General features: G+C 37.0%; 1 protein-coding gene and 1 long non-coding RNA gene across 3 annotated transcripts in view; one reads left to right on the forward strand and one right to left on the reverse strand.

Annotated features, from left to right (window-relative positions):
* NEGR1 (neuronal growth regulator 1) overlaps positions 1-15,798 on the forward strand; it is an 830,730-nt gene that overhangs the window by 673,548 nt on the left and 141,384 nt on the right. The window lies entirely within an intron of this gene.
* Positions 2,036-12,336, reverse strand: LOC144381765 (uncharacterized). 2 transcript variants are annotated; one of them, XR_013447565.1, is made up of 3 exons: positions 12,177-12,336; positions 11,838-12,010; positions 2,036-2,190 (listed from the first exon to the last, which is right to left on the reverse strand). It is a non-coding gene; the product is annotated as an uncharacterized LOC144381765 (long non-coding RNA). The 2 variants fall into 2 exon arrangements; XR_013447564.1 differs by having other exon boundaries at positions 11,838-12,336.

Genomic DNA, 15,798 nt, shown 5'->3' on the forward strand with positions numbered 1-15,798 from the left:
CACATACAGGCCGAATGTACTATGGTAAACTATAATCCAAAACACTGTAATAGCTCTCCCATTATAAAAAGGGGGAAAAGGGAAACCCACAGCAGCCACTTATCCACAGCAATGATCAGCTCCTACCAGTCTGAAGAATCAAGGTTCCCTTTTCTGCCAATATTATATGTTCCTTAGGCAGAACACTAGGCAGCTACTCATTCTGTGCTCTGGAAAGAACTCCCAAGTCCATTGTCCTCTGTGGCGCTTGTCTTTTTCCTCTTAGGAACTCTTGGACACTAGGCTCCATGACTCTATCTGAGGAAAGCATTGGGGACTGAACTGCCTGTGTGATCCCACTTTGTACTGACGCAGATTGAGGACACAGAACTCTCTTTAAGAGTTAACAAATGCAATAGTACACCAGGTGTGTGGTTTACTTTGACAAAATGATTTGCTCAAAAACTTAATTGGCTTCCAGTCTAGTTAATTTAATTTGTTAGCAACCTAAGGAAAATATTTTTGGTAGAAAGAATTTTGAATACTGGTGGCCTCAATCTTTTACTTCCTATCATCTTTGTTATCTCTCAGTCAAGCACAGCTGCATTATGGAGATCAAAAATGGTGGGCTTGGTTGTAAAGACAATACCTTAGTTTTGTCTGTGCCCTAAAGCGCATAGACTTTCCATGACCATCTTGTTTCATGTTGAGGTTGATGCTTTGTAGCTACTTCTTTGGTGCTTTAATTGGAGACAGAAGCAGTTGGCTGTTTCAGTGCTGCAAGATATAAGTTACTGACTGTCCCATCACTTTAGATTGTAGGGTGCAGGCATCTCCTTCTCTAGCAAAGGTGCATTCCTTCCCATCTCTGTAGACCAGCACTAAATTGAATTCATGACTCCGAAAGTGACAAATGTAGGCAACACACATTAACCCCTTGAATTCTCCTATTGTTCTTTCTTCCTTGAAAATCATATTTGCAGATTCAGTGTCAGAAGAACTTAATATTATATATCCAACAAATAGTTGTTCTTCCAAAGATGCTAGGATACCCCAAGGGAGTAGGGACCTGAAATTTATCAAAACTTATCAAGATCACACTGAACCAGAGATAATGAAAGCAATTTGTATATTTTGAGTTCAATGAAAAATTAATTATCTTCACATGCATATCCTTTAATGTAGAATTAGAGTGGGTGCAGAAAATAACTTATTAAGGTTTTCTAAAAGATTATCAAGTTCCTATGGCTGAAATAGAACATACATTTATTGATATCAACAACATTCAAAGAAATGTGCTGATTCTTAGAGGGGAGAACAATAACAAAGAATTCTTATGACATGGACCTTGCCCTCAAAAAACTAACCACCTTTAAACTCTCATTAACTACTTCCCTTTCCCTGCTCCCCTTACTTTATATATGAAGAAATCATTCCAGAGAGGAGAGGTAATAAAGAGCATTTACTCTTTATTCTTTACCAAGGCCTTGCATTGTTGGCATTCCCAACAAAACATGTAGCAGTGTGAAATACCCATGAAGGAATGTCTCCCAATAACCTGTAGAGATAGAGAAATAAAAATTGTGGATGTGTCCCCTAAAGCAGCACTTCTCAAATTATATTATACACTGAAATATACTGAAAACCTGGGCAAAATGCAGACTGATTCAGTGACTCTGGACCAGAGGCTAAACTTGTGAATTTCTTCAAGTAATCAGGGATACTAATGCTGCAAGACTAAGGACCACCCTTCATTAAATAGCAAGGCTCCAGGGGAAGTCTGGTTGGGTCTGAGAATGGCTTAAAGGTCACCATATACTAGATTCTAGACATCTCTCTCAAAGGTGCAAAGTCTTTCTAGTCCACGGCCTAAGACTTAGCAACTGTGAGAGACTGACACTGACTTAAAACTATATGAGACCACAACATATATTCTGAATGGACCCTCAAATAATTATTTATTAATGTACAAGAAATTGATTTGGATTATAGTGTTCATATTGGCATGATCAGCTCATTCTGTTCCTAAAGTGAAGCAACATGAAAAGCCACATCATAATCAGAAGTCATTTTATTAATTCTTCCTAAGAAATCACTGTCTGAGGACAGAAAATACTTGAAGTCTGTAGGATCAGCCATTCTCTTTCCCTGTAGCCAGACCTACATCAGACACCAAATCACCGTCAGCAGATTGCTTCGTGACCTCGGAATCTGACAAGGGGAGAAAAATACATCAAACAGTAAATGGCATTAGTCTAAAATCAACATCCCTTCATTCATCTCACCAAAAAATGGCAATTTTATCAGTGGGGAAAATATGCATAAAGTTCAGTGATTCTGGCTCCCTTTTCTCTGAGTGGTACATACATCACATCCATCTCTAAACTACCCCCTCCAATCCTGATTTGCCCCTGACTTTGCTGTGCTTGCAGCTGACCAAATCCAAGATCCCTACTTCCTTCCCTTTAGGAGTAATATATTCTTTGTTTAGATGTGTTAATATATTCAATCAGGTTTCTGTCAAGTTCTGTTTGCCGTATAATTTCTTTTGTCTTTAAAAGGTAATTTTGCATATATCTGTTCTGATCTGTTGCTTTCATAATTTAACTCTCAGAAGGCAAGCTAATTTCCCTCATTTTCAATTCTGCAAGTGAGATGGGGGCATAGCCCATCCAAAAGGCAATTCATTCAAAGTCTAGCCAATTATCTCATTGCTTATTTCTTCAACTGATAATTTGATACCTTGTAAAAATAAGAAAAATATTCTCAAATAAAAATTCTTAAATGAGCTTTTCCCTCTCCTTGAAATACTTTTAGGAAAGTTCCCATTGATCACCACATGTATGAATTATCCTACCAAAGTTCAAACCACATTAAATATTATGCAGTATTCCTATTAATTTCTGTGAATAATACAGTCAGAGCCTATACGTACTTAACAAATTTGTCTAAAACCTAATATTATGAAAAGGCTTCAATCTTATAGATATACATACATAACAGCTATAGCCAAACCACCTCCACACACAAGTAAACCATGTTCCTTTGAAAAGTATTGCTTTATCAGCCGATTATTTAAAAACTGGAGTATCTTTTCCCTACAGAAACAATGTTTCTTCATGCATTCATTCGTTTTTTCATTTCTGATTATGGACTCGGTGCCAGGATCTACATCAGTTGCTGGAATACAATGGCAATGAGGCAGACATAACCCCAATCTTCCAGAAATGTATAATCTGTGGTAGATGTCAGCATGTTACCAGACAAATATAATATACAAAGGTAAAGCATGACTTTCTAAAGAAATTGATATTGAGTCTAGGACTTGAAGAATGAGTGAATGTTAGCCCGGCAAAAAGTAGAAGTTAGAAGATTTCAGATGAAAAAGTATATATGAATTCCCAAGGCAAAAGAAACGGTTTCCCTGACAAGTTCTGTTTAACCGATAATATACTGAAAGTGGAATCACAGATTGCTTGAGATAAGAGAAAGAGAAGAGATCTAGTTGTTGAATCTTAGGTCTAAATGGTATGAGAGTCTTAAAAAGTTCATATTATCTAACCCATAGTATTTTGGTGGGGGAAACTGAGGCCCAATAACTAGCCTAGCATATTGACCGGAGAGTAAGTGGTAGAGCCCACATCACCTGATTCTTCCTCCAGTCACTGCCTCAAGTATAGAATTAAGTACACATGCCTAATATGTTAGGCATAATTTGTACAATTATATTCAGAGTTCTAATTTAAAATAACATGAATTCATAATATCATGTGTTAGACTCAGAGACTTTAATTAGCACTTTCTTATGTGAGCACACCTACATTTATAGGCTTATGTATATCAGTTAAGGATTAAGTTCCATGGCACTTAAAGATGTCTGATAAACACAGTCTTAAACAAATTAGTAGTTTTGTTTTCCTTGGGTAACTAAAAGTCTAGAGATAGGTAAACTGGTCCACAATGTTGGCACCACAGTGTTAATGGGGACCAAACAGTCTGTCCTTTCCATTGCCCTTTGAATGTTCTTGTTGTCTCATTTGCAAAGGAGGGCAGATAGCACTCAAACATCACAACCATATTCCAAGCAAGAAGGGAGAGGCATAGGATGGCCAAATCGGCTATCTTTTGAGGAACTTTCCCAGAAACTTCACCCAGTGACTTCTACCTTTCCACTTCGCCTGAAATGTGCTGCATATAACTAGATATGTAAGAAAGGCTAGAGCATACAGGTGTTTTTTAGTTGGGCCCATTGATGCCCCAACATGATCAGCTCTTCACGTCTGAATCAGAAATCTGTCCTGGGACTCAGAAGAGGTTGCTTCTTCTCCTGGTTTAGCCATTTCCTTGATCCACGACTTTGAGCAAGTCATGCCATGTCTGTGAAATTCATTCTCCTGATTCATGAAATGGAATGGGATTGAATAAATCTATTTAGTTTAGCAAATTCCAAGAAACTAGGTTCCTCTGATCTTTTATATTGTAGCTGGCCATTTTACCCAGAGATTGACCAGGAAGAAAGGAAGAGTAAAAAGTAAGTTCAGGTCCTTAAGTGGGTATTTTGCTCTCTTCTGTAACTCTTGTGCCTTTAACCAAGAGAGACAACAGCGAGACATAGGGCAGAAACACAGGCAGATAAAAGCCGATCAGTCTGGCAAGCTTGCTGGTTTACACAATACATCCCACAGCTTTGGACGTCATTGGCTTATGAACAGACAGCCACAGAGGCCTCAACCAAATCTTTTAACCTTTCAAACTGCTATCAGGAAGATGTGGAACATGAATATCCCAGTGTCCGAGCTCTTTCTCTTCCTGCAGGAGTTCTTTCTGTTCCTGTAATCATGATCTATTTGGGTCTCACTTTAATGCAGACAGTTGTTTATTTCTAGACAGAACACTCTTTGCAGTCCTCTTAGGTGGCATGCAAAGGCAAACTCATATTTTATTTCTTATATGTCGGTCTAGTTCCACAATCTTCCTAATTTCAATCACAAACGATTTCTATTCTTAACACACCATAATCCATACCCATATTAAACAAACCCACAATATTCCTAAACCTGAAGCGGTGTCACTGTGCGACTTCGTATGTGGGATGGGGAGGCCTCCAGCAAGTGAAAATTCTCCACAAAACTCTTATCTGCTACAAGAACTCAGCCTCTGGAGCTTTCCTTCAGACTGAGGCTCCTCTAGGGGCACTTTCTTTGCCAGTCATCTCAGGAACTGAAAATTGCTTTTAAGATGATATTAGCAAACCAATCTAAGGCCATCCTTTTTCAAGTGTTCATTGATTACTCCTCTAGAGGTCCCTTTGAGGATGTAACAAACCAGAAGCCAAGGTGCCATGCCTATCCATTTATTAGTGTCTAGCACAATGATATGTGCAGTCAGACATTTATTAAGTAGTGTTGTTTCCATAGCAATGACTCCAACCTCTAGGAGGTTAATACACTTAGACATTTGCAAAAATAAAGTTGAACACAGAGAGATGTATTTAAATGAACATATACTCACATGTTTGATATTTAAAGCCTCTAGACCTCAAACGTACATGTCTGGACCCTGTGTTGGAAATCAATGTTTAAGCAAGAGTTTGCAACGGTGGTATAAAATGCCTGTCAAATAACAGCAACAGATGCTTTGCTTTTTTCAGTAGTGAGAGAGGAGTTAATGTGCATGTTACTGGTATTGAACGTATTATCTCCTGTTCAGAATACTGAAAAAAAAGTATGGATTATGAGCTCGTGCTCACCTCAAACAAACAAACAAAAAAAAACCCTTTGAAACAGCAATGATAATGAAATGGTCTTGGTCCGAACAGAGCCTTGCTTTTTAGTTGTTGACTTGTCCTTTTCCCTAGGAGCAATTAGAATTTCCCAGAACCTCAACATCCTGCTTTCTGCCTTTGTTTAGACTTGCTGCATGTTGCAAGCCTAATGGGCATTTTCAGTAGCTGTGATTAAGAATAAGGAATGGAGATCAGGGAGGTCACAAATGCTTAGATGGTTTGTTAGAGCTTTAAACTCTAATGAACAACTTGCAACAGAGCTAAATAAAGCTTATTTTAAACCCAGAAATCATCAGTATTCTAATATAAGAGACAAGGGCTGATGCCCAGAGTTATTTTGAGAAATTAAAGCTCCTACATATGGTCTAAACATGGCATGAATTTACAGTACAGAAAATTGTCTGTCACCTCTGCCCCAATCCAGGCTCCTACTGGATATTATATGAAAATTAGCTGGGTTATAGGCAAGGCATATTAGTTTGTGCCAGTTTTGCACCCTTGACTTTTGACAAATACATGCTCCAAAAAGTATACTTTGAAGATATCAGCTTATGTAGAATCATCTCACATTTCAGATTTTAAAAATCTTTTTTTTTGTTTTTGTTGCTATTAGTTTTATATGTTTCAGCCAATTATTTTGTTTGACCTGGATCTTGGCAAAATCGATTTGGTCAATCATACAGAAAAGTACTATTTATTTTTAAAATGGTGAATTCATGATGCTGACTCAGACTATGATTAGCAATAGATATATTTGTGCTTCAGGGAATTATGAGAATAATATTGTTTTTATTAAATAATATAATGGCATCTTTCCTAAATATGCTTTGTGAAGCAACTAAACACATGTTGACTCCTCTATCTTGACTTTCAGAAAACTCTAGGGATAAGTCTGTCCCAAAATATATTCGTGACTAAGAAGGAAGTAATAATAAAATGCTATTCTTGGCTAAAATGTGTCCCAATTTCTAATATGAATGTTCACATATGTATGAGCTCTTCACTCATTAATGTATTTGTTTGTTTAATTCAAGGCTCAAAATGAAAACTCCTTTCACTTCTTGGCCGACCATCAGTTTAATTTGGCAATTAGCTGGCATACCTAGAATCACAGATAGACATCACTAAAACTATCTTTTTCCATGAATGTAAAGCAAACAAACAAGCAAAAGCCATACAAGTACAGCAAAAATAGCATCAAACAATTACAAAAGCTCTGAATTAAGCTATCAGCTACAAACTGTATGCTTTATTAACTATCTAGCCTTTCAATGACATTAAAGCTTATAAACATTTTAACTAGTTTTCCTCTGGGGACTATGATGATTTGTTCTATAAAATTTAATCGTCATGCCTTCATGTGTTAAACAGAAAGAGATGGCTAGAATCATATGGTAATATTTCAGAACATTTTCCTTTAAAAAGTAATAATAATAATAAGTATCCAGTATAAACAAGGTTTATAAGTACCATTAAGGAAAATTTTTACTGTGCAACATAAAATAATTTGACCACTGGAAGTATGCATTTACAAGTAAGGAAAGTATTTATAATACAAAGATTTCATATTGTATCTTTTAGCTGAAAGGTACATTTAACTACTGGGTCGTGGTAATATGTCACTTTCCAATTTACAAATGTAGGTAATTCTATTACTTGTAAAGCCATATAGATCCAGTATATTACTCAAGTTACTGTACCAGAGCTAGTAGGGGAAAAAGATATATTCAAGACCCCCAATGAGCTATATATACTCTTAGTCAAGGAGGACAAATAGAAAGTTCTGTGAGGATGTCTGTGGAATTGGGGTACAAATGTAACTATGTGCCACTTGTCAAAGAAAATACCATGTATAAAAAATCCCAAGCCTATAACAACAAATTAGAAACAGCTTCTTGTTTTAAAAATTACTAAGCTATTCTCTCCCTTTAAAACATGGGCTTCCCTTGGAAAACTGCTATGTGTGTCAACAGATTATGAAAATCAATAAGTAACATTGTCTAAATTACACTAAGTATTTAAAATACTTTATCCGGTCTTCAAAATTATCTTGCCTAGGAAGTTTTGTTTTTTTTCCTGATTCTTTTAGGAAACTGAAGCACCAAGAGATTAAGTAAATAACCCAAAGTCACAGAAATTGTGGGAGTTTTACTTTGTTTTACAAAGTTTAATAGTACCTGTTACACTACAACCAGAACCACCAGAGAAGAAATAGTGTTTCAGCAAGAATGGGGAAGGTGGGATGACCCCATTGGTGAGCCACGTGTGTGTCTGAAGTGTTTTGAGGGTCACCTGAAACACGACTCAAGTCACCAGTTTATAGCTCAACTGGGAAGAGAAATCCTCAATGACCTCACATATAATGGTGTTTTCTATCTCCTTTTGCCAAGGAGACACACTGCAGCTTTCTCTCAAAGTAACCCAAATAAAATCCAAGCATCAGATATTTTATTATCTCAACTCCGTGCTTAGTGAGGGCAAGAGCCATGTCTAACTCCAATAAAACTGGGTTATCTTGTTTTAAAATAAAAGTAAATGTGACTTCAAAAACCGTAAAACAATAATTTAGATCATTGCTGAAAATTTTCTTAAGGATTCAGGAGAATCATCAAATTATTTGAACAGCAATAAAGATCAATCTCTTTATTTCTCTCCAAAATGCACTAAACCTTGTGGTAAGTGCTCAGATATAGGGCTGTTTTTTTGTTTTGTTTTGTTTTGTTTTGTTTCTGTCTCTCTTCCTAGCTCAAACTGTGCTGACTTGCATTCTTTCCCCCTTCTTTCCTTGCTCTCAACCCCTCCTTCTACCACCAGGTTATTAATTTTCCTTTCTTAATCAGTTCCTTTCTTGTGAGAAATGATTTATTTACCTAAGATTTTAAAATTCCTACATTACTTTTAACAACAGATAACAAAGGATTCTTACCCTCAAGAAATATATATACACATACACACATATATATACCTATACACATAGGAATGTATATAATTCTTATAATTTTATTTCATATACTACATATATATACACACATATATAGATATGCATGCAGATAAACAGATTCTTACCCTTTTATTTTAGGGTGTTTATTCATCCCCACTTATATGTTCTTTTATTTACCAATGGAAAACCAGTTCCCAGCACTGGACTCATCACATAGTAATTTCAATAAGTATTTAACTGGCTAATAATGAACAAATTACTTGTTCTCTGAGTTTGCTCACCTGGAATATCCAGATGACCTGAGTTCCTTGGGGGACTCCTGGAAGCCCAGCCCTTTTTCTGTTCTCCCAGGTTTTCTCCCTGGGGTCTCTAGACAGTATCTCAGGGGTAAGAGACTAGAATCAGTGGTGCAAGGACTAAACATTTAGCAGAAATGATTCTTCACTAGAGCTCATCATACTCTAAGGTCTTAGGGCTCTTGGGTATGGAATGCATATTCCCTGTCAAGGAAGCTTGAAGCGGTCTCTAACCTGCTCACTTCATAAACAAGTGAATAAAACAACTTCCCTAAAACAACCAGGGAAATCCATAATCTAACTGACAGTAAGCAGCAGTGCCTTCTCTCTTGATACACAGTGTTGATTGAATGAGTGGGATGGAATGCTATCATTTTATGAATCTTTGAACTTATGCATTGCACATGCTGATATACTTTATTGTGAGCTGAACAATGACAGAAATCAATTACAATATGAAATCCAGAATGAGTAACAGAAAACTGTGAATTCTTACATGTCTCCATTATGTGGAAATCAAGCAATAGTACAGCAATTGCACAGTTTACCTGAATTTTATTCTAAGTATCAAGAAAGCAGAAAAGTAGCTGCAAATAAACAAACATTACTATAAAATGTAAGTAACTGTTCAAAAAAGCACAGATGATTAGACTAAAGTATGAGTAATAGCAAACGCTTAATCAATTCCTATATCATTTCTGCTTTTTGCTGGAAATATTATTTTTAGAACAATCTTCCCTCAAGTCATTTTTCTAACACTCAGCTACTACATTCATAGCAGACTCTAGGTAGAAAATACACTTTGAAACTACACCGAACTCTGCAATACTTAATAAATTTTATCTCAAGTACATAGTTTTGAATATGATGGAAATGGGGATGAGAGCGGGAAAATCACAATGAAACAGCAAAGAAAATAACGTTGTGGGTCTGCATTTCTCTAAATAAAATTGAGACATCTCCTTCTTGTCTCCATTTTAGTTTCAAATTGTCCTCAAGGAATCAGAAAGCTTCGTTGAGACTCCTAATACTTAATTCTTTGATTCAATGCATTACCGTATTCTCTATTTCTATGTTAGTGACAATTAAGATTTTAAGTGAGAGTAGATTGATTACCTTGCATTTAAAATTTGTAATGTGATTAAAGAGAGAGAGAGAGAGGAGAGGAGAGACAGATTTAGGATATTAACAAGGGGCATCAAAAAACATTTCCTCATCTCAGGGGGTCACGTTTCTTCATTCCACCTCCCATAGTGTCAAATGGAGGAGACTGGGGACATAGCTTCTTATGATCCTACCAGATGGCCTATCAGTGTGGTGATGTGGTATCTACATGGAGATGAAAGGAGTCAAGGAGGGACATAAACATCTCTTGCTCCATCTAACAGTCGTGTTATGCAAGCCTTGGGAAAGGCAATGTGGAGAGCCCTCCTCCAGGCAGAACTGAAGATCAACTGGCTTATGCCTAGGTCAAAGATATTCTGAAGTCAGGCCTCTCCGCTGGCAAGAAGAAAGCTCAAGCTTGCCTCCTGGTCCCTCCGAAATTGCCTTTTACTTTTGTCTCTCCAGGGTCCACTCCCCTGACAATTCCTAACCAACTTCCTCCTCTCCATCCTCCATGGCAATTCTTTGACAACTCCCTCTGGATCAAGGTCCAGGTAACAGAGACCTAAAATGTAACATTGTCCCTTATTTCTCTTCAATATGAGCCAATCCTTCCCCATTCTGGCCTCTACCCTCACCTGTTTTATCCTTCTACACAAAAACTTTATTCACTTTTCTTTCACAGAAGACCTTACTGGCCAATTCAACTTGACTTTAGAGAGTAGAGAAGAGGGGGCACCTTTGCATTCTGTGCTATAAGAGAGATACCCTCCTTAATTTTTTTGAATTTTTGAAATGCAACGAAGAAATTTGAAACCAAATATTTGTTTCTTAATTCAAATAAGTAAAACTTTTGTATCCTACTAGAGTATATTTTAGGTTTAATTTCCCAGGACTTTTTCATGGCTGGCTCCTATTATCTTGGTATTGTTAAAACAGAGGTCTGCCAATTACTGTCCATGGACCAAATGCAGCCACTACCCATGTTTGTATGACCTGTGAGCTGAAAATGACTTCCACCTTGATAAATGGTTGGAGAAGTCAATAGAATGATACTGCATTGACATGAAAATCGTATGAATTCAAATTTCATATAACCAGTAAAGTTCTGTTGCCACATAGCCTTGTGCATTAGCTTATATATTGTGTATCGCTACTCATAACCAGAGTTGAGAAATTGCTAAGGAGATCATTTGGCCTACATAGCCAGAAGTATTTACTGCCTGACCCTTAAGAGACAAAGTTTGCTGACTCCTGTTCAAGAGCATGAACGCAGTTAGACTAGAGAGACTTGGGTTCAAATCCAACTCTGTTACTTATAAGCCTGTGTCATCTGGAGGATGTAATACCCATCTGACGGAGAGTATTGTCTCTAGGAATAAATGAAAGGATGCACAAAGACTGCCACAGCCAATTGCCTGATGTAGAATAATGTTAAATAGATGCTTTTTTAAAAAGTTGGCTAACAACAATTTTATTACTACTTGCTGCCTTCTCTGTGCTTAGTTTCCTTACCTGTAAAGTACAGAAAATACTATAAATTATTTTGTTTTACCTTATGGATGTACTTTTCTAATGACAAAATCAAGATAATAGAAATTCAAATACTTAGAGAAGTTAAAGGTATTATTAGAAATCCATTCACTTAAATATCTATATTCGTTTCCTAGGGCTGTCATAGCAAATTACCACAAACCGGGTGGCTTAAGACAACAGAAATTTATTCTCTCACAGTTCTGGAGGTCCAAGGTCATGGTGTTGGCGTGATTGGTTCCTTCCGGAGCCTCCGAGAATCTGTTCTATGCCTCACTTCTAACTTCTGGTGGTTGCCAGCAATCCTCGGTGTCCCTCGGCTGGTGGCAGCATCACCCCAATCTCTGCCTCTGTCTTCCATGGCCGCCTTCTCTGTGTGCCAGGCATTATGTTAACGCCTGCCATATATTTTTTTATGACTTGACTTAGATGTGGACATAGATCAACGGGAAGATTTTATCAAAATAGGCAGAATCTAAAAAATAAATTTAGAAAATTTTAAAAAATTACAGAGGTCTCTTAAAGAGGATACTCCTACCCGAAATGTTCCAAAGAACATTATCTTCTCCAGCCTAATCTGCTCCCTCGCTGCCCCCAATAGTGTTCTGTCTTTCTCAGTATCTCTGACTTCACTTGTTCCGTCATATTTATTTCACATTCCTTCTTCCCCCAAGCTTCCTGTCGTTTCTTTTTTCTGTCTCTCTGTGTACTCCTGAAGAAACTCGGGAGTCAGCGGGCACTCTCTGCGTGTTCCTGTCTGCATGCCAATACTTGTTGGCTCTGTCCTATTTAGAGGGCCTGAGTTCTTGATGAGGAAATATGCTCTGCACAGAGACCAGTACAATGTTGGCAATCATAGGGAGAGACTTATTTTCCCTGCTAAGCAAATAGCTTATTACTGAAAACCACTAAGAACCGTGATGAAGGCTATATACTGGAAATGACATGAATCATAAAAGTCTTAGTCAGGCTTAAACTATTGTGTATGTATATACATAGAAACATGCACAAGCACACAAACTCCAGCTGTTTATTTTTTCCTTTTCTTTTCTTTTGAATATGTCGTAATTCTTTAGTAACCTCAAGCCAAGGATTAAGTCAAGTAGGATCTCAGTGGGAATCTGATCCAGCCCTGTTTCTGGATAGAATTCATAGAAAGGCTCAAAGCGGTAGAAGCATGGCTCCCTCCCAGGAACCATCAGGGAGTGTTTTCCTTACTACCATTCTATTCTACCTGGTTACACCTCAATAAATGGGCCATAAGGAGAGCATATCAGTGCTGGTTCTTCACCTGAAGATACCATGCAAAATTTGTGTGCTTTCCTAATCATTTTTGATTGACAGGTACTCTCGGCTTCTTTTTAGAGGTAGTGTGATATAGTAGTAGAAGTAGATGAACCTCAAACTAGGAATCAGAAGACCTGAGTTTTAACCACAATTCTGCAATAAGAGAGCATGGAAAGTCACCTGAGGTTTCAGGGCCTGGGAAAAAGTTATCTCTAAATCTTCTTCTGGCTCTGAGTCAATGATTATATGACCTGTGAGTTCCAGTTTTATCCTTGTGAGACAGATTAATAAGTAGTCTATGGTATCCACATATTATTTGTTGCCTTCACAATTTAATGAAAACCATTGATATCCAGAACTGATAAAACATAGTTATTCATGAAATTTTTTTCTTATTTCTTTAAACTACAAAAGAAAATTATGATCAAATTTTTTACTTTTTTTTTTACTTTTTTTTTTTTTTTTTTACTTTTCAGTGCCTGGAGTACATCTTTGTAATTGTGAGCACTAAGGAACGAGAGGGGGATGAGAGAAAATGAGAGTAAAGGAAGCACTGAGTTTTGATTGTAGGAAATTGAGGTGCTAAAGAAACAAGAGCTTTTATTTTTCTCTGTTTTTAGAGAAAAAAAAATTAAAATAAGGGAACATGGCAGAATGAGGGAAATAAAAGCTAGTAGATTCATTAGTTACCATGTAGAAGATCTTGCCAAATTTATGTGCCCTAATTCTTAAATTTTGGAAAACAAAAGCATGACTGTGTGGTGATGATTATGTAAAATGATACACATATATTCCCCCGAATGGAGCTGGTCATCCTAGAGCACTATTTCTCAGACTGTCAAGTCCATGCAAATCACCTGGGAATCTTGTTAAAATGCAGATTCTGATTCACTAGGCCTGAGATGGGGCTAAGATTCTGCATTTCTAAGGAGCTCCCAGGTAATGACAAAGGTTTTGAGTGACAAGAGTAGAGGTTTTAATAAATGTGGAGTGCCTTTGCCCTTCATTTTTTCCTCTACAAACATAAGTACATATTTACTTTGAAATGATAGATTGGAAGGTTGGTTTTGTTCTTCTTTTTTTGTTTTGTTTTGTTTTTCTGATCAGCATGCCCATTCTTTATCAAAGTCATCTATCACCTAGAGTCAGGACAAAGGACACCAACAGCGTATCATTTTCAAGTCATCTCATATCAGCCTGCTGGGACAAGTCTCCCACACTTTCACTCAGCACTGTGATTCTTTCTTTCTTTCAGCTACCATTGCTAGGTTTCAAATGCTAAAAATTATTGATTAAAGTTGTCACCCTTCTTTACACGAGAAAGGCAGTGTTCCCTGTAAAATTCTATCCCTGTGCTTATTTCAAACTTCCCTCCATTATGAAAATGTCACAAAAAATAAATAAATCTCACTCCTACGTTCCTTCAGGCTTATGGTTTTACTATTTTTGATACTCACTTATTTCTCCAAGTGATAGCAAAAGGCTTAGCAACCATTTACTTGTCTTTCTAGTTCTTTCAGTAAATAATAGAAGATAATTTACTCTCCCTCTGTATGATTGGAGCATATTTTAAATTATCCATTTAAGCTTGGTCTGTAATTAAAATTACATGGGCATTTAGGACATTATTCTGCAAAAATGCTCTGCGGGCTTTCTCTGATCTAGCTCATAGAGTCCAGGTGCAAAGCAGCATAAAAACATTGAGGGAAAAATCAACCATATCTTGGGTTCATGAACTGTCCATTTATCTACCAGCTCCCAGGCAAAAGTCATAGATATGTCTTTCCAGAAGATTAAGTATCTTCCAGAGTCAGCAGGAAACCTGAAATCTTCTTTTGCTGCACTTAAGTAGAAGGTAGTCCTATAATTCCTGCCCCAATATGTTGCGTGGAGCAATATCTCTCTAAAAAAACAAGCAAACAAAGAAGTATATGCCTGTGGAAGATACTATTTTTCATAAATATTCACTTTCCTCCCGTAAGACAATTACATAACTCTACCGATTTCTAAATGATGTGCAAATCCTCCCTACTATTGACATCCGTAGCTATGTGACTTGCTCTGGCCAATGAAATAGCAGAAGTGGTGTATACCATATGTAGACAGAAGTCCCAAGAACTATTAATAGTTCTTTCTCAGACTTTCCCTCAGCCATGTGAAGGGCCTGAGCCAGGTAAGAGATAGGCCTTGGACCTTGCCTTAAAACAAAGAAGACACATGGACGAAGAGCAGTATTGCAATTGACCTACTGTAAGCAAATTATGTGGGCAAGAAATAAATGTTGTTGGAGTCACTGAGATTTTAAGACTACTGCCACAGTGTAACCTAGCAAAAGATGCTGTTATTTAAGTGATTTAAAGGAGAGGGGAATGAAATCCCTCAACTAGAGAGTAGAAAGTAGACTGAATATCCAAGTAATTTTCTACAGCAGTTCTTAAAGCTAAGGGAGAATTCAAAGGCCTTGTGCTTGAGTAAATCTATACTGGGGAAGGTATTTAGATTTCATCTGGATTCTAGTGCTGCTTACTTGGGAGTGCATCCTTTGACTGCTGGAATGCAAATGACTGTGAGGTGTGTGGAGGGAAAATCCAGATTATTAATATTTGCAGGTGTATTATCGAAGTAATGGTAAGCACTGCAATATATTTGCTATCTTTGTCCTAGAACCAGGAAAAATACCAAGGTAAACCTGAGGATATATATGCAGCATTGTAAAGAAGGAAATAAGATTTTTCTAGAGTCTAGGGAAAATTCAGTCTTTCAAACATGTCAAAATAACAACAGAAAAGTTAACAATGCAGAATAAGTTCTAATGAGAAAGTTTGCTCTTTTTTTTCTCTCATTACTATATTTTTAAATTTTGCTAAATAATC

Source organism: Halichoerus grypus, chromosome 5 (assembly GCF_964656455.1).
Source record: "Halichoerus grypus chromosome 5, mHalGry1.hap1.1, whole genome shotgun sequence".
Lineage (NCBI taxonomy): Eukaryota > Metazoa > Chordata > Mammalia > Carnivora > Phocidae > Halichoerus > Halichoerus grypus.